The sequence below is a fragment of the Neoarius graeffei genome, chromosome 25, assembly GCF_027579695.1.
Source record: "Neoarius graeffei isolate fNeoGra1 chromosome 25, fNeoGra1.pri, whole genome shotgun sequence".
Lineage (NCBI taxonomy): Eukaryota > Metazoa > Chordata > Actinopteri > Siluriformes > Ariidae > Neoarius > Neoarius graeffei.
In genome coordinates, this window is record NC_083593.1 from 23,126,763 (window position 1) to 23,148,822 (window position 22,060).

At 40.6% G+C, this 22,060-nt stretch overlaps 1 pseudogene; it reads right to left on the reverse strand.

Annotated features, from left to right (window-relative positions):
- Positions 1–1,344: 1,344 nt before the first annotated feature.
- On the reverse strand, positions 1,345–5,273 carry LOC132873830 (uncharacterized; annotated as a pseudogene).
- Between the last annotated feature and the right edge of the window lie 16,787 nt (positions 5,274–22,060).

Here is a 22,060-nt window from a genome sequence, read left to right on the forward strand (position 1 = left end):
ATGAATAAATTACTTGATATATACATGCACATGCAATTTTTCTGTTTCATAGATGCAGAGATGATGATGGACTGGATGGTGTGTTTGTGAAGATTGAGGAGGTTGTCCTGGCCTCTCAGGGTCTCTCAGAGGTGACTGCAGCCATCCAGGGTCTCTCTGACCTCGTCCACAGAAACACCAAAACAACATTGGTACTGACTGAAGAGCAGTCGAGAAATTTGAGGGCTACATTCACCTGTGTAGTTTGCAGAGGTCAGTTTGTTAAAAATGTGTTATTTACCTGTAGACATCACACAACACTGGCAAATGTAATGTTGATCTTTTGATGGAATTTTTGTTACAGTGGTCATTATAAAAGCTTAAATGTGTGTAGGCCCTTGGTGTTGCTACGGCATGGGAGGGTGTGCTTGGGGCATTTGGAGACATAGGAAGAAACTACCACTGTTGCTCAAAGTTGTTGTGCTTTGTACTACACCTTCAGACCTGTAGGCTAATGTTAATTTTTTACACTGGCAGGATGCATGGAGGATCCAGTTTTCACCACGTGCTGTGAAAGCCTGGTCGCGTGCCGATCCTGCACCACTGTGTGGCTTCAGGATTCGTCACAGTGCTTTAAGTGTAGAGCGGATCATTTTTCAGCCAACATTCATAAGGTTACTGGCCTTTCTGAGGTTGTCAATGCCATTAGGCAACTGGAATTTTAGAGAGTAAATGATTTTGTTCTTGCCACCAAACACTACTATTAAAAGATAATGTGAGCGAGTGAGTTGTTACATGCTTAGAATAATGAGAATTGATATGTTATATTGTTCTCACCTCACAAGGGTTTTGTGAAAGAGTTGAAAATATGGCAAGATACTGTTTTATGATTGTTCTCACCTCACATGTTTGATGTTAATGTTTTTGGAATGCCACACTGTGTTGTGTGTGTGTGCATTCATGTGCCATTCCATTCCATGAGGAGGATCCGAAAGCTGGACCCACTGACTGTGTGTCTGTTCCATTGTTCTCTCTTTTTACAAGTATTTTTTGTTTTCCAGCAAAATAAATATTTTTTGTGATTAAAAAAAATAGAATTGACTTTTTGTTATTAACATTTGGCTCAACATTAGCTCTACCCTTTACTTTTACAGTTGTGACTGCATAATGGCCATAGTTCCAGTAGGTCTACTTAAACAGAACATAAAGATCTTCTCCAGACTTGTATTAAGACATATGGACTTTAATAGATGACATGAAATTAAGATAAACATGAAATTAAGAACAGGAGGTTCACCGGAGCAACTCAGAAGTGAAACAACTTTCTCGACATTTGCCACGTCTTCATCAGAGTCTCAAATGAAATTAAGAACATCTCTTTGTTACATCAATGAGGTAGATCAATGTGTCTTTGAATGGAGTGTAGTTGTAATTGACAGCATTATCAAAAAGAACTGAAAGGTCCGGGTAATACTGTGTAAAGAGCTGCTCTGCTCTCACTTTGTCTGTCTCCGACATAAAGGGGTCACTTCCAAATGAAGATATTCTGGTGAGGGAAGAGCCCATGTCCCTCTCGTACATGTCAGCTGCTACAGTGGTATCTGGCATAAGATCTGCTGTGATCTTTCTCAGTGTTCCTGTCCCTGCCAGATGATTTGGTATCCCTTTGCCTTTAAGAACACACGTGTTTGTTGTGATGTTCAAAACCATTTTAGAATCTGTTAAAGTGAATAACTTGTATGGGATATGTACACACCTGGGATCCTGTGAGCATTCCACGAATGCACAAATCTGTTTAGGCCAATCTCGCACATCTGGCTTGTCAGATTGGATATAACAAACTTTGTCAGGCTGTCATCCATGTCTATTGCTTCCTGATCTTGTAACTGTACCAGGGCCTCCTTAAGTGGGTAGGTCACTCGATTATTGATTTTTGGCCACAATCTTTCCACTGTATGATTCTGTAAAAAAAAAGAAGGAAGGAAAGAAAAGAGGTAGCGGATAGCTACCTCAAGCTTCTACTTAAGGGTAATACTTGGCTTAATACTTTGTCAGTTTTCATGGTGTAATATAGGCTGATAATTTGCAGATGGTTAACATTACCCTTGTTGACTGAGTTTGGAGGTATGGCTCTCATTGCTGGTTGTGTCTATATTCCGACAGCCTCTCTTGCATGTACAGACAGAGGTAAAACTCTTTGCCATGATCCACTCGCAGCTGATCCCACATTCCATAATGTGTTACTGCTGGTCTACATATGAAACATTTAATTATTGATATTTGTAGTGGCCGTTTCTCACCAAACATTTCTTCGGCCACATGAGGCAGTGTGTGAGGCATTTTCAACGTGCATTCCATGTAAAGTACACATCAGGTAAGTATCTACACATCAGGTAAGCATGTAAAGGTAAGTATATAAATATATCAGAAAAGCATATAAACATAGCAGGAAAGTATGTACAATGCACGGGCGATTGCTCTAAGACAACGAGGGAGGCTCAGCCTCCTCTAAAAATGACGAACATCGTGTAGGATGAATTGTGCTAGGCTTATGTTATAGCCGACCTTATAACATTGCTATTTCAGATCCAGAATCATAGAAATATATGTGCTCAACCCAACTACAGTGCGAAATCATTCCGTTATAACTTCCCCAATTCGCCTAATGTGTGCGTGAGTTTTTCCCCCTCGTGACAGCGCGATGCAGCCCAGCCTCAGTGGATTGGGAGCTATGTGCTTGTCAATCTCAAAATGCAAGACAATTATTGGACAAATACTGTGAAAACGCCCGCCCACGGAGTCTCACGGACTCCCAGCCTCAATGGACTTCAACGGCATTTGGGAGCTATGCACTTTTCAATCTCAAAATGCAAGACGGTTATTGGACAAATACTGCGAAAATGCCCGCCTACGGACTCCCAGCCTCACATGGGAGGGACATGGCAGTTTCCGCGAGGAGACTGGTGATTGGTGAAAGCAGCCGGATATTTTCTTTGATTGACAGCTCGTTTCAAATATAGACAGGCAGCGGTACAGTGTTGCCAGATTGGGCGGTTTCAAGTGCATTTTGGCGGGTTTTGAACATATTTTGGGCTGGATAACGTTAGCAGTATCTGGCAACATCAGTTCAGTCCCATGCGGATTTGCAAGTGCTGTGGTGTTATTGTAAGAGATCAGCTTACATTTTGATTTCATTCATTACATACGGTTTCTACCAGCTTTTTTAGTTTGTATATATTTTCATTGTAAATAAAGTGTAAATATAGTGTTGTCAAGTTTGCTATCTTAGTTCCAGAAATTTCATTTATTTGAGTGACTGAACTTGAACTTGAGGGGGCTAGTCAGCTAGCAAGAAAGCTGCGCACGGATGCCAAGCATTGCTGATTTAATTTTGGCGAAGCCATTTGCCAGTCTTCCTTTCGAGGAAAAAATTAAAATTAAAGAGCAGGGTAGACCAACGCCTCAAATTGACTTGGTGAAAAAGGTAGGGAATAATACTCGTTCCTTTCAGCTCTCCTGGTACGAGAAAGTGAATTGGCTAACAGCAAGTGACCCACATCAACAACAGTAAATAGGCTACTTTAGTAATATGTCATGGATGGACCAAAAATATAGAATCTATTTAAAATGTTTATGCTGAGTATATTATATTGGAATATATGTTTTTCTGGATATGAATTAAACACCGCTACAATTTGGAAAACATTTTTAAACAAAAACACAGCCGAGGTCAATTTTTAAACAACATGCCACAATTTTAAAATATAAAATGTTAAAATATAACCCCCCCCCCCCCCCCCCCCCCAACAGCAGCATCATGTATATTGGACAGTAGGCTAATGGGCCAAAAGAACCTGTTATTTCACAGTTTGTGACCCTGCCAACAATCAGCCAGATCAAAGGCAAGAGTATGGGCAAAATTGATATGTTTTTTCTTTTAAAATCTGGAAATATCGTAACCGACCAGCCTCCCCTGTTTGAAAGACTACCAGCCGCCACTGGTACAATGACACTGACTTAAAACCTCTTTCTTTCTCAGGTAACCAGCAATTTCACAAAGCAGATTTAAATTGGCACATTCAAGGAAACTTAAATATGGCTCCAACAGTATTATTTCATTTTAATTCAAATATTTTCTTTGAAAAAGAACATACAACACTGACCTGTACACTTGGTCGAAGATGGTTAGATTGTTTTTTACAGGCATAGTTGCATTTGCAACAATTTTCTTGCTATAGCCGTCTACAGCAATCACAAAAGTCGCTCCAAACATGGCCAATTTTTCATTTTGGTCCATGTGTAATTTGTGTCCCATATATTCCGCATCATATGGGATTGGCTTCAAGTTATGGGTACCCTATGCAAAAAAGAAAATATAATCACTTTAGGCTGTACTTAGATGAAGTCTATGTTTTGTTAGTCATACATGTGCATGGCATACACAACAACGACTCACATAAAAACATAAAAATTTAGAACAGCTAAATAACATCTTACTTGATGCCGTTTTTCATGGTAAGGGACATGGGCTGCTCTCAGAACTTTTCCAGCTCGGCATTCCCCTGCATGTACCCCAACCGAGGACAGGTAGCCTGTCATCATTTTGCGACCGTAAGTAGCTCCCGTCTGTTAAGCACGCACGCACACACACACACACACGTTTAGAAGCTACAGTAGCCCATGGGCCAGAGCAGACACCTGTACCAACCACAGGGGTCACTGTTCATTGTTCACCATTGAACTAAGAAGGATGACTTCAACAATGTGCTTAAATGGGTATAGTCTTTAAAACGATACCAACCTCTTGGCTATATCATACAACACTGACAAGTGTATTAACCATGATTTCAACCTGGATATCCCCCCGGTGTCTAAAATGCTATTTATTTTATGGGGTGGGGTAATTCATGAGGTGATAACCACAGAAAAGCTACCAATCTCAGAGGTCTATCATATCACATATGTAGAAATCACAACTACAATTTGTCCACCCAGATGGTACCAGTATGCTATATTTTTTGGCCAAGGACTACAGCAAATGGTACATTTGCAAATATTTTGTAATTGTGCAGGCCCACCTGAGTTATTGCACGAAAGACGGCAATTTCAAGGTCTGAGTCAGACATTTGTCCTTTTCTTCGCATGTTATGTGTTGCAAGTAGTCTCCGGACACTGATCTCTGATATTCCCCGCTGGACACCCATTTCTCGCAGCTTCTCTGAAATCTGCCGATATGTTTCTCCATTCATAAATGTATCGTGAATAATGGAGAAGTATGGCTCGAGTGAGACCATTATAACGTAAGGTGAGAGAACGTTGAATAAGAAAGGTTCGACCCATTGACTGTATCGCTCTGATAAGGGCCCCGTTTGAGATGCCACAGGCTGCGGCAATCTGCACAGCGCGCATACGCACTTCGCAATTACAATGCATTCTGGTTAGAAATTCCTAACCAGAATGCATTGTAATTTCGCAGTGCGCATGCGCGCTGGTTTCCACTTTTGGCGGCTCGATCTGTTACCGTGGTATCTGTCGCTGACGATCATGGGAAGGCTAATGTAGCGTGGGGAATAGAGAAAATCAATAATCGTAAATTAGAGTTATTATTTCGTTTTGGTTTCCCTGTTTATTATTTGTTCTGTTTTGAGTTGAAAAAAGGAAAACAAACACCAATCCCTCATTTTTTGGTCATACAGAAAAACAGGAAAATGAAATATTGAGTCTTTTTTTTGTTTTTCGTTTTCCAGATTGAATGGAATACTTGAATGATTGGATGATACACGGACCCTCCACTATTATTAATGTTAACATAGGTTTTATCTCCAGCAATGCAGAGAAAAGAATTAATCATTAAATGAAAACATCCATCCAAACTTTACATCTTGTGAAGATGAATTTACAAGGGTGTGTGCATACTAGTGTTATGGTTGTGGTTTTTGTGTGTTCTGTTTCATGTTTTATTTTGTAGTAGTTGCCCCCTTGTGTTCTGTTTCATACAGTATTTACTTCCTGTCTTTGTCCTTTTTTCCCCACCTGTGTGATTGCCTGCATCTGCTTCACCTGTGTCCTGTTGTCAGGTTTGTCCTTCTCTACCTCCTAGTGTTTCTCCACCTATCGGTGTTCTCCTGGCTCCCATCACCTGACCTTCTCCTCCCTCTCTCCACCTGTTCCTCATCCCCTTCATTTGTGTTTGTATTTGGGTCCTGTTTTCTGTGTAGTCTTTGTTGAGTCATTGTCAACTTCCTCGTCTTGTGATACTAGTCTACCAATAGTGATGGTTTACAGTGTACTTACTACTAGATTAGATACTACAAGGTAAGGATCGACTCACTGGTCAAAACTATATATGAGTGATATGAATGTGTCCTTTTGTTAATTCAGGTTCACCCTCAGTTATGAGAGAGGATGATTCCTCCTCATTACTTACCAGTGAAATTGAAGAGGCAAGCACTGGTGAAGAATCATTTGTGTGTGACACTGATGATATCGACACCACGCCGAAGTCCACTGCCACAAGGAGCCCAGTCTCAGTCACAGCCATGAGAAGTCAAGCCTCACCTACTACTTCAGAGAGTGGCTCCTCACTTTTAGCTGAAGAAAATAGTAGCTGGCATTACAGCTTTGAAATACCCTGGAATAAGATTCCCTCAAATACAAGAAGGGTGTTGGATACTGAGAAGAGACTGACTGCAGCAGAGAGAAGGGAGATTATTAGGATTGCCACTGCTGAAATACTGACTGTATGCAAGAAACCTGGAAAGAGGCACATCACTGAAATTGCAAGGAAAATGGTAATTCACTACCCAAAATCCTTCCAAGATGAGATTGAGGGCCAGGTTGTCGGCACTGGGCATGACTCACTTGTGAAACAGTTCATATCTTGGATTGATAACTATAGATGACTCCAAGCTCCTGCCCAGAAAAGGCTTTCTGAAAGTGACACTCCTGACAATGCAAAAAAAAAAAACATGCAAAGATGCATATGGCTGCATTAATCCTGACCCAGAGCTTCCTGCTGGTGAAACAAAAGATAAGCAAAAACAAGAACAACTAATGAAGATGTTCAAAGACAAAGATGCAAAGAAAATAGAAAGACTGATGGTTGAGACGTTTCCCTCACAGAGGAGAGACGTACTGTCAGGACTGAAGGAGACAGAAGAGATCCTTAAGGAATGGCCTTTCCTCTGCCAGGAAATTGGAATGAGGCTTCATTTCAGAGAACTAACAGGTGTCCAGACTGGTGACAGCTTTGAAGAGTCCATAGCCACCAAGTTCAGAAGAATCCTGCGGTATTTTCAGTTTATTCAAACTGAGCCATCCAACAGAGCAGGCACTATTCTGAAACAAGCCCTGGCAGGAGGTGATGAAACTTGTGCAGCTGTACTGATGCTTCTTGTCCATTTTAAAGAACAGGAAGACAAGATGTTAGTAAATGTCGATGACCCTGCCATTGCAACTGATGTGGACACCACCAAGCTACCATGGATACCCTGCATTGTGGTCTGTGATAGGTGTGCCAAAAAATAATGTTATGACTTTATTTTAATATCTTTGTTTACACATGTGAAGGAGTGTACCATACACTGCAAAACATGTTTAGAGCTGGGGGCGTCGTGGCTCAGGTGGCTAAGGCGCCATACCATAAATCCGGGGACCTGGGTTCGATTCCGACCTGAGGTCATTTCCTGATCCCTCCTCATTTCCTGTCCTGTCTCTACACTGTCCTATCCAATGAAGGTGAAAAAAGCCCAAAACAATATCTTAAGAAAACATGTTTAGAGCTGGAGAAATCATTTGACTTTTTTTTTTTTTACACTTGGCACAGTTTTTGTTTTGCAGTGTGTGGAACACAGCTCCTGGCTTACTTAACCATTAGGGATCCATATACATGTAGCAGACTACTTACTGGCTATGGTAATAACTCTCGCACTGTTTTCAGGTAATAGCCCACTCACTGCCAAGATGTTCATGGTTGCTGTGGACCAGGTCATAGTCAATGAACAGCTTCCCTGCTTCATCAAAGCATTCCAGATGATGTTCTGCTCATATTACCTGCACAACATTGACTACCCAGTGGAACTTGCCGCTACTCTGGAGTTCTTGCAGAGGTGCACTTTCAGTATGCATGCACACGCTGCTTTACAGGTAGATAATGTAGAATTTGCCAGTTGCTGTTTGTAAACACACAGCATTCAAACCTGGCAACTCCTCCCCAGCTCATGACTCTGACATGCGTATCTCAAGGAAATTTAATTGAACGCAACTGGACTTGGTTATGTCTTTGAAGATGTTTCACCTCTTCGTCAGTTCATGCTCATCTGACTAGGCTGGACTAGAATAGGACTAGTCCTAGGTGAAACGTCTTCAAAGACACATATAACCAAGTCCAGTTGCGTTCAATTAAATTTCATCTCATCTCATTATCTCTAGCTGCTTTATCCTTCTACAGGGTCACAGGCAAGCTGGAGCCTATCCCAGCTGACTACGGGCAAAAGGCAGGCTACACCCTGGACAAGTCGCCAGGTCATCACAGGGCTGACACATAGACACAGACAACCATTCACACTCAATTTAGAGTCACCAGTTAACCTAACCTGCATGTCTTTGGGGGAAACCGGAGCACCTGGAGGAAACCCACACGGACAACATGCAAACTCCACACAGAAAGGCCCTCGCCGGCCCCGGGGCTCGAACCCAGGACCTTCTTGCTGCAAGGCAACCGCGCTAACCACTACACCACTGTGCCGCCCTCAATTAAATTTCCTCATGATAACTATGACCTGGATGAATGAGAATATTCACAGGCTCTGTGACATGCAGTACGTATACATACTGCTCAAGTTAGGAGTCTCAGTGCATTTCTACTCTCAACCCCCTCTAATGATTGGAAATTGCATAGTGTAGCTTTGTGAAAATGTATTAACTTTGTATCTAAAGATGCTGTTTCACTGGCTTTAATGCTAACATTAGTTTTCTCTGAATGGTTTTGTGTTAAGTGTTTTTCCAACAGATGCATGTTCAGAATCAACCCAGATCAAGGGACCAAAGTCAAGCGAAAAGCAAAGGGATGTCAGTATGCTGTCAACCCAAGGGTGCTGAGGCTCATTTCCAAAATTGCCAATTTTGAATGGACAGAGTAAAAGGGTGAGATCACTACCTCACCGAACAAACATGTGTCCATGTGAATGCCAGGACCAAAGGTTTCCAAGTAGAACAGTGCATTGAAATAAGTTGATGAATGTTATTGAAAAGTGTTAATGCATTTGAGACAAACTTTTTGTAAGCACAGCACTTTTCTATATAATTGTTTCTTGGGGTGTTTTTTTTTTTTACTTGCAGTAGATTGAAGATTTCTGTTATCAGTGTCTCACTCTGTGGCTGGCACATTATTGTTAGATATAAGGTGCATCAGATTTGTTGTTCATGTGTTAGGCCTATTTGGCACACAAATTGATGCTTCAATTTGGAGGCCCTTCATTCAAAAGGGCACTCTGGGGGTTCATGATGCCCTTAACATTTAAGTGTAAATGCGTTGTTGATAAATGTTTGAATAAAACATTCAACAGCAAGAAGCTAATCGTTGTTGCTACTTCCTGCCTGGACTATTGCAATCCTTTTTCCTGACTTTGCCTTTACTCATTTGATTTTTGTCAGATTCACTGGCATTACAGTATATCCAGAATTACAGTTTGAATATTAAAGTATAAGTCTACACCAGCACTCTTATACATACCATACAAGTACTAGTGAACAAGATTGTGAATAAGATTACCTTAACATTACAGAGAAAAACATCAGTATGGACATACAGTGGGGCAAAAAAGTATTTAGTCAGCCACCAATTGTGCAAGTTCTCCCACTTAAAAAGATGAGAGGCCTGTAATTTTCAGCATAGGTACACTTCAACTATGAGATACAGAATGGGGGAAAAGAATCCAGGAAATCACATTGTAGGATTTTTAATGAATTAATTGGTAAATTACTCTGTAAAATAAGTATTTGGTCACCTACAAACAAGCAAGATTTCTAGCTCTCACAGACCTGTAACTACTTCTTTAAGAGGCTCCTCTGTCCTCCACTCATTACCTGTATTAATGGCACCTGTTTGAACTCGTTATCAGTATAAAAGACACCAGTCCACAACCTCAAACAGTCAAACTCCACTATGGCCAAGACCAAAGAGCTGTCAAAGGACACCAGAAACAAAATTGTAGACCTGCACCAGGCTGGGAAGACTGAATCTGCAATAGGTAAGCAGCTTGGTGTGAAGAAATCAACTGTGGGAGCAATTATTAGAAAATGGAAAACATACAAGACCACTGATAATCTCCCTCGATCTGGGGCTCCATGCAAGATCTCACCCCGTGGGGTCAAAATGATCACAAGAACGGTGAGCAAAAATCCCAGAACCACATGGGGGGGGACCTAGTGAATGACCTGCAGAGAGCTGGGACCAAAGTAACAAAGGCTACCATCAGTAACGCACTACGCCACCAGGGACTCAAATCCTGCAGTGCCAGATGTGTCCCCCTGCTTAAGCCAGTACATGCCCAGGCCTGTCTGAAGTTTGCTAGAGAGCATTTGGATGATCCAGAAGAGGATTGGGAGAATGTCATATGGTCAGATGAAACCAAAATAGAACTTTTTGGTAAAAACTCAACTTGTTGTGTTTGGAGGAGAAAGAATGCTGAGTTGCATCCAAAGAGCACCATACCTACTGTGAAGCATGGGGTGGAAACATCATGCTTTGGGGCTGTTTTTCTGCAAAGGGACCAGGACGACTGATCCGTGTAAAGGAAAGAATGAATGGGACCATGTATCGTGAGATTTTGAGTGAAAACCTCCTTCCATCAGCAAGGGCATTGAAGATGAAACGTGGCTGGGTCTTTCAACATGACAATGATCCCAAACACACTGCCCGGGCAACGAAAGAGTGGCTTCGTAAGAAGCATTTCAAGGTCCCGGAGTGGCCTAGCCAGTCTCCAGATTTCAACCCCATAGAAAATCTTTGGAGGGAGTTGAAAATCCGTGTTGCCCAGTGACAGCCCCAAAACATCGCTGCTCTAGAGGAGATCTGCATGGAGGAATGGGCCCAAATACCAGTAACAGTGTGTGAAAACCTTGTGAAGACTTACAGAAAACGTTTGACCTCTGTCATTGCCAACAAAGGGTATAAAACAAAGTATTGAGATGAACTTTTGTTATTTACCAAATACTTATTTTCCACCATAATTTGCAAATAAATTGTTTAAAAATCAATGTGATTTTCTGGATTTTTTTTCTCATTTTGTCTCTCATAGTTGAGGTACAGTATACCTATGATGAAAATTACAGGCCTCTCTCCTTTTTTAAGTGGGAGAACTTGCACAATTGGTGACTGACTAAATACTTTTTTGCCCCACTGTACATGTAAACCTTTATATAATGAGCTACATATTTAATTACAGAATTTGAATGTAAAAATATACAGATAAAACTAATCTTTACCTTATAATTACAGAGAAAAACGTTAGGTTGTTAGTATAGACGTAAACCTTTATATAAAAAGCTACATATTTAATTAGTTTTTGAATGTAAAAATACACAGATATAAAACTAATCTTTACCTTATAATTACAGAGAAAAACATATTGTTAGTATGGACATAAACCTTTATATAAAAAGCCACATATTTAATTACAAAGTTTGAATGTAAAAGTACTCATAAAACTAATAAGATTTACTTTAAAATTATGGAGAAAAACATTAGATTGTTAGACTTAAACCTTTATATAACAAGCTACATATTTAATTACAGGTTGAATGTATAATTACATGCAAATATAAAAATAAGATTTACGTTACAATTACAGAGAAAAGTGTTAATATTGTTAGTATGGACATAAACTTTAATATACCAGGCTACATACAGTATTTAATTTCAGATAATTACTGTCATTTTACATGAATTTGTATGCAATTTAAGAAAACTGAAAAGATCATGTAAAATGAATATTGTATTTTTCTGTAAAAAAATGAGAAATGTAGTTTATCATTACTGTCATAATACTTGGAATAACAGATGGATTGTTGATTTACAGATAATGTCTGTAACTTTACAGTTTTGTACACTATTTTTAAAGAACAGGAAAACTGCTGTAAAAACTTAGTCATATACTGTAAAATTAGGATTTTTTTTAGTGTATCTAGGTACAAATGTGCAAACTGCAGTGAAGAGCACCAATTCAAAAGGCTGTAGAATATATAAAGAAGCCTCAGAGGTTAGCAGAATCAGGGAAAAATGAAAAAATACAATATGCGGACGCTGTGAAGAAAGTTAGACTGAATCAGAAAGATACCTCAAACAGAAGAAATAAAGATTCAAGATGATCATCAAAGTGTTCTGACACTTCTAAGTGTCTCTTTAATCTTGTCTTTTGTGTACTGATGACAAATGTCATTCAGGCCATTAATTTCTTCAACAATCATTTGAATAGTTGACGATGGAACCAGGTACTTTGCCTGGAGTTGCATGTAAAACAGGCACAGATTCCTCATGTACAATGAACTAATATCAATATCTTCTGTAACCTGAGACTGATTTTTACTTGGGTCCATTCCAGTTTCAGTTTCATTGGACTCAATCTGAGAGGACACAGATGGCTCGGAGTATGTGACTCTAGTACTTACATCAGTTTCATGTCTATGCGTTCTTGCAACATGTGACGTAAACAATGACTTTACTTTAAATGCCTTGATACAATTGCGGAATGGGCAATGTATTAACTCATGCTTACTCAAATGTTCCTTGAGGTGCGCAACAAGATCTCTCAGATCTATGCACTGCTTCCTACAATTAACAACATCACATACAAATGGCCTTTGTGTGTCATCCAACTGAGAAACAGGACTGTTGTGGGAATGATAGACATGAGCTTTTAAGGCAGTGTACTTTGTGAATTTTTGTTTGCAGTCTGAAAAGCAACATGGATGGTGCCTATTCATCTCATATCTATGCAGAATCTGATGATCAACATAGCTTTTGATACTTTTTAGAGAGACACCACATAAGTGGCATATATACTTTGGCATAGAATATGCCATTGTAGTCCAAAATCTCTACAATACTCCATACAGCACAAAAGGGCTAGAACAAGCCTAAGAGCTATGTAAATAATAACATAACCAGGTAATAACTGCCCTGCCCCCCCTTCAGCATCTGACATGTCATCCTCACAGTTCCCCCCCCCAAACACGCGCACGCACACACACACACACACACACACACTCAAAAAAACCCCATTGAATTTACTTAACCGAGTTATGGCAACCGGTCCCATGAAACTGTGTTAATTTAGATGTATTGAATACAGTTATGTTGAGTTTTTCAACACATAACTGTATTCAATGCATCTAAATTAACACAGTTTCGTTGGACCGGTTACCATAACTTGGTTAAGTAAATCCAATGTTTTATTTTTTTGAGTGCACACACACACACATATACATACGTCTCATCGTTCATTAACACACTGAACTCAGGGTCCGCACATCTCACTTTACTTCGCCCATTTGCACTATTCCGCACTACCTCACCTTAACAGCTGCTAGTTTGTTTATTCTGCTTATTTCATGTTTCATGTTTACCTGCTATACCTCAAGTGCCCTTGACTGTTTGGTTATTTGTACCAATTTGTGTGTGTGTGTGTGTGTGTGTGTGTGTATGTATATATATATATATATATATATATATATATATATATATATATATATATATATATCTATATATATATATATGAGTGTTTAGTCTAGTTAATATCTAGAGTGTTTATACTGTTTATATTGCCTGTTTGAGTGTTTAGTCTAGTTCATATCTAGAGTGTTTTATATTGTTTATATTGTCTGAGTGTTTAGTCTGTCTAGCTCCTATCTAGAGTGTTTATACTGTTTATATTGTTTTTTTTTCAATTATTCTACTTTTATTTATTGCATTTCCAGTTTGCACCGTGGGTCAGAGAGGACTGATATTTCATCTGTGCTGTATGTCGAGCATGTATAGCATATTTGACAATAAAGTTGACTTGACTTGACTAAAGCCTCTACAGACCCACTGTGCACACATTCACAAACAGTCTCAAGCTGACCTTGTGTTTATGAGATGTGACATATGAAAGGCTGTAGTCGATCAACTTTCTTGTTCCTGTAGGCAAGTTGTGCTCTGAAGAGTGGCCCACTGTAGCTGTAATAACTGCACCTGTAGCCAGTGGGAAAAAAAAAACAGCGAGTCAATTCAAGTTAGTGCAATGCAACAAGTAACTTGGCACAAGAATGCAGTGATGTTGATAGGTTTTCAAGTGAGTCCCTAGAATTTAACGATCTGATTGCCAACCAATAACACATTAGGATCTATATAATTGTAGTCAGCAGTGAATTTCAGTTATTTCAACAGGTAAAAAACGACTAAGCGGCTACAATCTATCAAATATCTATTAAAGTTATGACTGTTTGATCCAGATAAAAGCTGCTCTAGACTTTGACTATAAACTGCGATATACAGCTTTAAGACGCTGTTTGTCTACTTTAGAAGTTTGTGCTTTTTTGAAATGGACACTATGACTACGTTCAGACTGCACCCTGAAACGACCCATATCCGATTTTTTTGCCCATATGCGACCTGTATCCGATTTGTTATTGACAATCTGAACGACACAGATCCGATTTTTTCACATGCGACCCAGACCGCTTGGATATGTGGTCCTAAATCCGATGCATATCCGATATTTTCACATGCGACTGCAGTCTGACCGGACAGGTCGCATTCATGCGACCTACACGTCATCAACAAGAGACAAACGTCACTATTCTGCGTTGGCTAATCCCGCCTCTTTGGTGGAAAACAACAACATTTGTACAGTTTTCAGAATTTAAATAGACTTTTATAGAATTGATCAAGCTAATGGTGGATTTGGTAGGGACCTGGATGTTTATCTGTTAGCCTGATTAAATAAAACAGTTTCTATAACTGATTTATAACTTAAACCATCCTGTATTACAAGATTATAAGATTGTTCTGGAAATTTCCAGTAATTTGATACCTTCGGTCTCATTACTCTGCTGCCCACATTAATCAGATTATTGTGTGAGTTCCGCCGCCGCCACAAAAACCACATTGCCAGGTCTCGCCTCATCTCCATAGCAAACTGCACTGGTGTTTATGCACCTTGAGCCAGCGCTGAGAGAAGTTGCAGAATTCAGCTGGCTATAAACAATCTAAATACATACATGTCAACCTATACGGAATGTCCGTATTTTATACAGATTTGATTCAATAAACGTCGTATACGGGCGTATAAATAAAGTTATACGGATTCTTTAAAAAAAACTTCAATATTTATTTAGAGCTATAATCAATTCCCATGATGATAAAAGAACGCATAACATTTACAAACGTACTGTACACCACAGACAGCCAGTAAAGAGTCTTATGAAATCACGCGTTATCTTGTGGTAGCGAGACTTCATTCCACTTTTGATCATGCGCACACCGCACTGCGAGAATCCCGCCAACCGTGAAGTCATAGATGCCGGCTTCTGCGTAGAATCATACGTCATCCTCGCCCGAGAATAAAGATGCCTCATTCATGTGCTGCGTTTAACTGTACCAACAGGTTTACCGTCCAAACGAGATCACATGGGATTACCTTTCACAGGTGAGACTAGAAAAATACTTTTCATTGTATTTGGTCATTATAACGTAATTTTACAAACAGATTTTTCTGACTTTGTGGCTAATATGAAGTCTCGCGCATAATAGCCGCTCGGTGAAACCTGTCTCCAAACAACGAAGTATTTCCTTCGTAACTACGCTGATAACACTTTGTGTTTTTGTCAAACATTGGAGCTTTGTATTCATTCTGAAGGTTTATTGTTATTAATATTGAATAAAAAGTAACTGGGATATATCATTGTTAATTATCATTAAAATTTTAGGTAAATTATTTTAATTTGCATCTTATACGGATTTTATAATGGAAATACGGATTTTGGAGGTTGGTTATACAGGTTTGATTGACCAAAGGTTGACATGTATGTAAATAAATATTTATAAAAATGTAGAAAAAGTTTATTAATATGACGAAATAAATATGTGCAAATTATTAAGCCTGAATTAAGAGTTTGGTAATACAGCGGCCGTATCCCAAATGACTGCCTACTGAAGCTCGAGTGCACTATATAGAGTTTAAAAATCCATTACTTCCTAGTAACATGTAGTGCACTTATATAGAAATTAGAGAGACATTTAGGAGTCAACCCTCGTTACCAGGCTACATGTTTTCATTTCAGTTCAGAAACAAAAACACACATGAGACCTCACACTTTAACACTAACCAGATAATTAAACAAACAAACAAAAAAGAAATAATTAAACATGAAGAGTGCACTTTTTTTTGTTTATGTATTACGTAGATGTGCTTATTACGTGTCAATTTGCGCATGCGGGACACTTTTGGGTCGTTTTCCGTTCATATTGGAGATCGCATACAAGTCTCATATAATTGGTAATGTGAACGGCCTAACAAAAAAATCGGATTTCACAACAAATCGGATATGGGTCGTTTCAGGTTGCAGTCTGAACGTAGTGTATTTGTGCTGGAATTTATGGACAGCAACGTTTGTCTGGTTGATTTTTATCAGACTAATTTAACATGAATTCGTTGTTCACAATGTAGAATTATCAGGGGAAAAATAGGGTGCGATACTGAGTTCAATCTTTTCAAATTTTACCTATCAACAATACTGGAAATGCCTAATGTATGTGAATTATCACAAAGAATGATGCATGCACTGATGGATAGCTTGTTTAAATTGCTAGCAAACTAGCTTTATAAGCCAGCTTCAATAAACATTTATATTCTAATATGTGGAGTAGTTAGAAAAGTTCACGACGGCGTCGAGTTGACACAGTACTGTCATATTGAGGTTTTTCACCTGATGTCACAGGGTCACGTGACGCCCCAGTGTCCGCCATTTTGAAGGTCAAGCTACATACTAACGCTGCAGACAGAGAGGGAGAACCAGCTTGAAAAAAAAATGTGTTACAGACACCGGATCCAGTGTAAATAGCTGCCGGAGTGCACTCCGGCTTGCTCCCCCTCAAATTAAGCAGCGCGCTCTGGCTTGCTCCCCCTCAAATTAAGCAGCGCGCTCTGGCTTGCTCCCGGAATGCTCCGGCCGAGGTTCCGGAGCGCGCTCCGGCTTGCTCCCCCTCAAATTAAGCAGCACGCGCCGGCTTGCTCCCGGAGTGCTCCGGCCGAGGTTCCGGAGCACGCTCCGGCAGCTATTTACACTGGATCCGGTGTAAATAGCTGCCGGATCATAATTACAGTAAACTAGTAAATACAGTAAAGGAAAAACTTGAGACTGAAAGGTTTTAGCAGTCATCCAAATGACTGAACGTAAACATTGCTACAGTAACATACTAGCTATGTTGTTGACATTAGCTAGTGCTAACAGCTAGCTGCTAGTACACTGCTACAACACAGACACCGACCCTAATAATACAGTTCTTGGTCATTGCCTGGTAACAGCAAATTTATAACGGGCCATGTCTCAACAGACTAAGAAGTTATTTCAATGACATTTAATAACATTTTGTTTATCCTGAGGACTGAAAGTAAATGAAAATGTGAACAAACCTTAGCTGTAATAAGATGGCGACCACCGGCTCCAGGGACGACCCACTGATGTAGGCATGTTACCCAGCCTGACACAAAATATTTGTAGGCATCCAAACTCTTATATGCTTTCAGATCAATACCTGTGTATGGCGATGGGTTTTTAACAACATAGGTATACAGATCATGTGGGCCGAAGTCAGGTAAAGACGAGGGCTTCGTGTACTTCCGTATGTCAGTGAACAATCCTGGTGGAAGCAGGTAAACGTCGTTCCCTAAGCCTGCTAACCTCAATTTTTGCAAATACCTCTCCCTCTGCTCACCCTGTAAATGTCCTACATCGCTGGATAGTGAAGGTGTTTTCTGCATCTCGCTCCTTTTTCTTTTATGTTTTTCGTTTGTTGCCTTCCTCGCATTCAAACTGATTCAAGCCGTGACGTCCAAAATGGCAGCCTCACATGACTTGGTCACATGGGTGAAAAACCTCAATTAATTACACCTGTCACTCATTTCCTAGTTAATCAGCCCACGCTCGAAACACCTCTCCCACACTCACTCGATGCGAAGTATCGTTCAGTGTCTTTCCTGTCATACCAAGCCTTGTTATTCTGCCTGCCTTATCATGTTCTCAAGCCTCATTATTGTCTCTTTCTCGTTACTCTTTAGTCTAGCCCTTATTACACTGTCTGCCGATCAATTGACCCCTGCCTGTCCCTTGACTTCGATTTCATCTAGGGTTTTGGATGTACAGCACAGGGTGCTCCTCACCCTCCACCCTCTGTGACAAAACGGCCCCCAGCCCTCTGTCCAATGCATCAGTCTGCAAAATAAAGGGGAGAGAGAAGTCAGGGGAGTGCAAAAGTGGCCCCCCACATAGTGCAGCTTTTACCTCAGAGAAAGCCTGTTGGCACTGCTCTGTCCACTGGACCGGATCTGGAGCCCCCTTTTTAGTGAGGCCGGTTAACGAGCTGGTGACATCCAAATAATTAGGTATAAACCTATGATAATAGCCAGTCAGCCCCAGGAACCGTCTCACCTCCTTTTTGGTCTTGGGCCTCGGGCAGGCCGCAATCGCTGCAGTCTTGTTAATTTGGGGATGCATCTGCCCATGACCCAAGTGGAACCCCAGATACCGTACTTCCACCTGCCCAATTGCACACTTTTTCGGGTTAGCTTTGAGGCCCGCACACCTCAGGGACTTTAGAACGGCCCTCAGATGTTCCAAGTGCCACGGCCAATCGTGGCTGTGTAGATTATTATATTGTCTAGATATGCGGCCGTGTAGGCAGCATGAGGGCAGAGGAACCTGTCCATAAGCCGCTGGAATGTAGCAGGCACCCCAAATAACCCAAAAGGGAGTGTGACAAATTGGTGTAATCCAAATGGTGTGGAAAAGGCCATTTTCTCTCGGGATAGAGGAGTCAAGAGGATCTGCCAATATCCCTTTGTTAGATCCCACATTGAATAAAAGCGAGCAGCGCCTAATCGATCAAACAACTCATCAATGCGAGGCATTGGGTATGTGTCAAATTTAGACACTGCGTTGACCTTTCTATAGTCCACACAGAACCGGACCGACCAGTTGGTCCTGGGAACCAGGACCACTGGGCTGCTCTAGTCACTGTGGGACTCCTCGATTATGCCCATTATAGTGAACCCCAGCCAGACAATGATGAAGCTTACTGATGTTTCCAGAAGCATTTATTTATGTTCAGCCATCATCCTTAATTTGAACACAAATATACTTCCTTTCCTTCACAACTTTTCTTCACAAGCACCATCAGAGCTGCAGATGGATAAATAAAATGAAATTAGCTCTTACAAGCATAAACATTTCTATAATGCCAGTTAACCACACATGTGGACATTTATCAGATATTCACTTACATATAAATCAGTCAAAGCACATGAAAAGCTAGAAAACCAGCATTAACACGACATTACAGCTTATCCATATAGCACCCTTTCACATAAGCTAACATTAGCATGGCTAATACAATGATGATATATGTAAACACCCTTTCAGCAGTTAATTAGGATAACATGTCACAGCAAACAGTTATAAAACAAGTTGAAACACACAATACCTTGTTCCCATTTCCAGCTAGGCGCTTAATTATCTGTAATGAAACTTTACATTTCAAGGCAACGTCTTCAAAACACCTTTTCCTTCCGTACATGCTTCAATTAGCTGCCATTCATGTGTGAACACCTATGGGCAAGTTGCTGACTCTCAGATGAGAGTACGCCAGAAGGGCTTCAAAATTAAAAGACCCGAAAACATAAAAGGCACTAACAAAAATAAAACTTACAGGAAGTAGTTAACTTGCTTATATACCATCAATAAGAGTCATTTACACTCCCACTAATCATGAGTAAATAATGGAACAGTATACAGTTTACATTAGGCACAAATGATTTAAAACTGAAAATGACCTTCCTATACAAATAACTTGTTTAGAAGGTGGAAAACCCTTTTAAACCATGAACTATGAGCTTACAAGCTATAGGTAGAAGGTATTATTAACTATAGGGTGAAAAGGCTTAATCAGTCTCCAGCAGCAAGACTAGCTTCTGGAACTGGGCGCTCCACTTCAGACATCTTGTGGAGACGCTCCCCTTTCTTGCCAAGCTCCCTGTCACCAAGGCAGACCTTAACTCTCCTTACTAGTCCGTCTTTGTCAGTAGTGGTTTCTGAAACTCTGCCCTACCTCCACTCATTCCTGTGCATATCCTCTCCTTTCATCATTACGATATCTCCAACTTGCAGATTTCTCCTGGGAGTATACCAGCGCTGTCTGAGGGCAGTGTTGGCCAGGTATTCCTTTCACCATCGACTCCAAAACTGTTCTGCCAGGTATTGAACATGTCGCCACCTTTTCTTGCTATGGAGCACTTGCATGTGACGTCACATCCGCTCCAGATTGTAGACAGATGCCATCTTGTCGGTAAAACGCCATATTTCCGCCTTCTACTTCTACTTCTGCTTCTACTTCTACCTTTTCTTCTGGAAAACCCTACTATATACAATTCTACTACAACGGCTGCGGCTACAAGCTCTCCCTACCTGTGCACGTTTTTTATGTTTTTTGTGTGTATTTTTGCGTGTTGTTTGTCTGTACCGGACTTCAATATCCACTACAACCATATGGACTTACTGGACATTGGTTTCCAGCAGAAAATGATGGTTTGTAGCGATTTCCATCGCATGCACAACATTCTGGATGAGATAGCAAGACCAGCGGGGTCTCCGTGGATTGTTATCGGGTCTGGCAGGCGAAGGAGGCGGCGTCGGGAGAGGAAGCAAAAGCAAGGCTGCAGGCAGAGCCGGCCTGTTGACTAAGCTCAGAAAATAGCCACTCAAATCTCCACTGCCAAGCCTCTACCTCTCCAATGCCAGATCCATGGTAAACAAGACAGACGATTTGGAATTACAGCTGGAATTACCTTATTCTATTCTATAATCGGCTGGTCAGTGCTATACTCAATACTTAAGTGACTTACCCATCCAATGAGGATTGTTATTTTCTTGTTTACAAGATGCCACATCTGAGGGGGGCTGAGTCACTGACAAATCCTGAATTTCTGTAAAGATAACTGTCCAGAGATTTATAAGCACGCAGTGCTTCACCACTGAACAGCGAGGGAAAGTTAATGAGGTAATTATACACATCTGGGTATTCCACCTCTGACAGTTCAATATCCACTGACACAGTCATGAAAACTACGTCCGGTAAGCGATAAGGGTCACTAATCTGTAGGTCGTTTATTTTAGACATATATCTAGTTATCTGTTCATTAGAAAAATGAGCCGTGTAGTCTGTCAGTTGAAACTGATCCATTTTGTATACGAGTGCAGCAGTATTCAGCTGTGTTTTTTATTGACAAGATGGCAGCTGTTTACATTCTGGTCATGTGACTACAAGATCTCTATACATGTCTTCTCTGATGAACTCACCTGGAGGAGGCAAGGCCTTGACAGATTTCATAGTTAGGAGATGATTAGGGGTGAGTGGCTCGAGGCTGTGGGGGTCACTGAGGTTGTTAACAGTCAGTGGACGGCTTTTGATGATTGCCATAGCCTCATAGAGGAAAGCTCATAGCGAAGCATCGTTTAGCCTACCAGAAGAAAGAGCAAGCGTGGACCTTAGGATGCCTCTCACTGTTCTAATCTGTCTCTCCCACACCCCTCTGACATGGCTCGAATAAGGTGCATTCATACTGAACTCACATTGTTTCTCAGCAAGAAATGCAGCCAGCCGGTCTGCACTGACTTCTTTTAGAGCTTCTTTGAGTTCATTTTTGGCTCCAACAAAGTTGCTTCCTTGATCAGACTTGATTTGATGAACAGTGCCACATATGGCAATAAAGCATTGTAGGCCATTTATGAGAGCGTCGGTGAGCATGTCGTCAAGCATCTCAATATG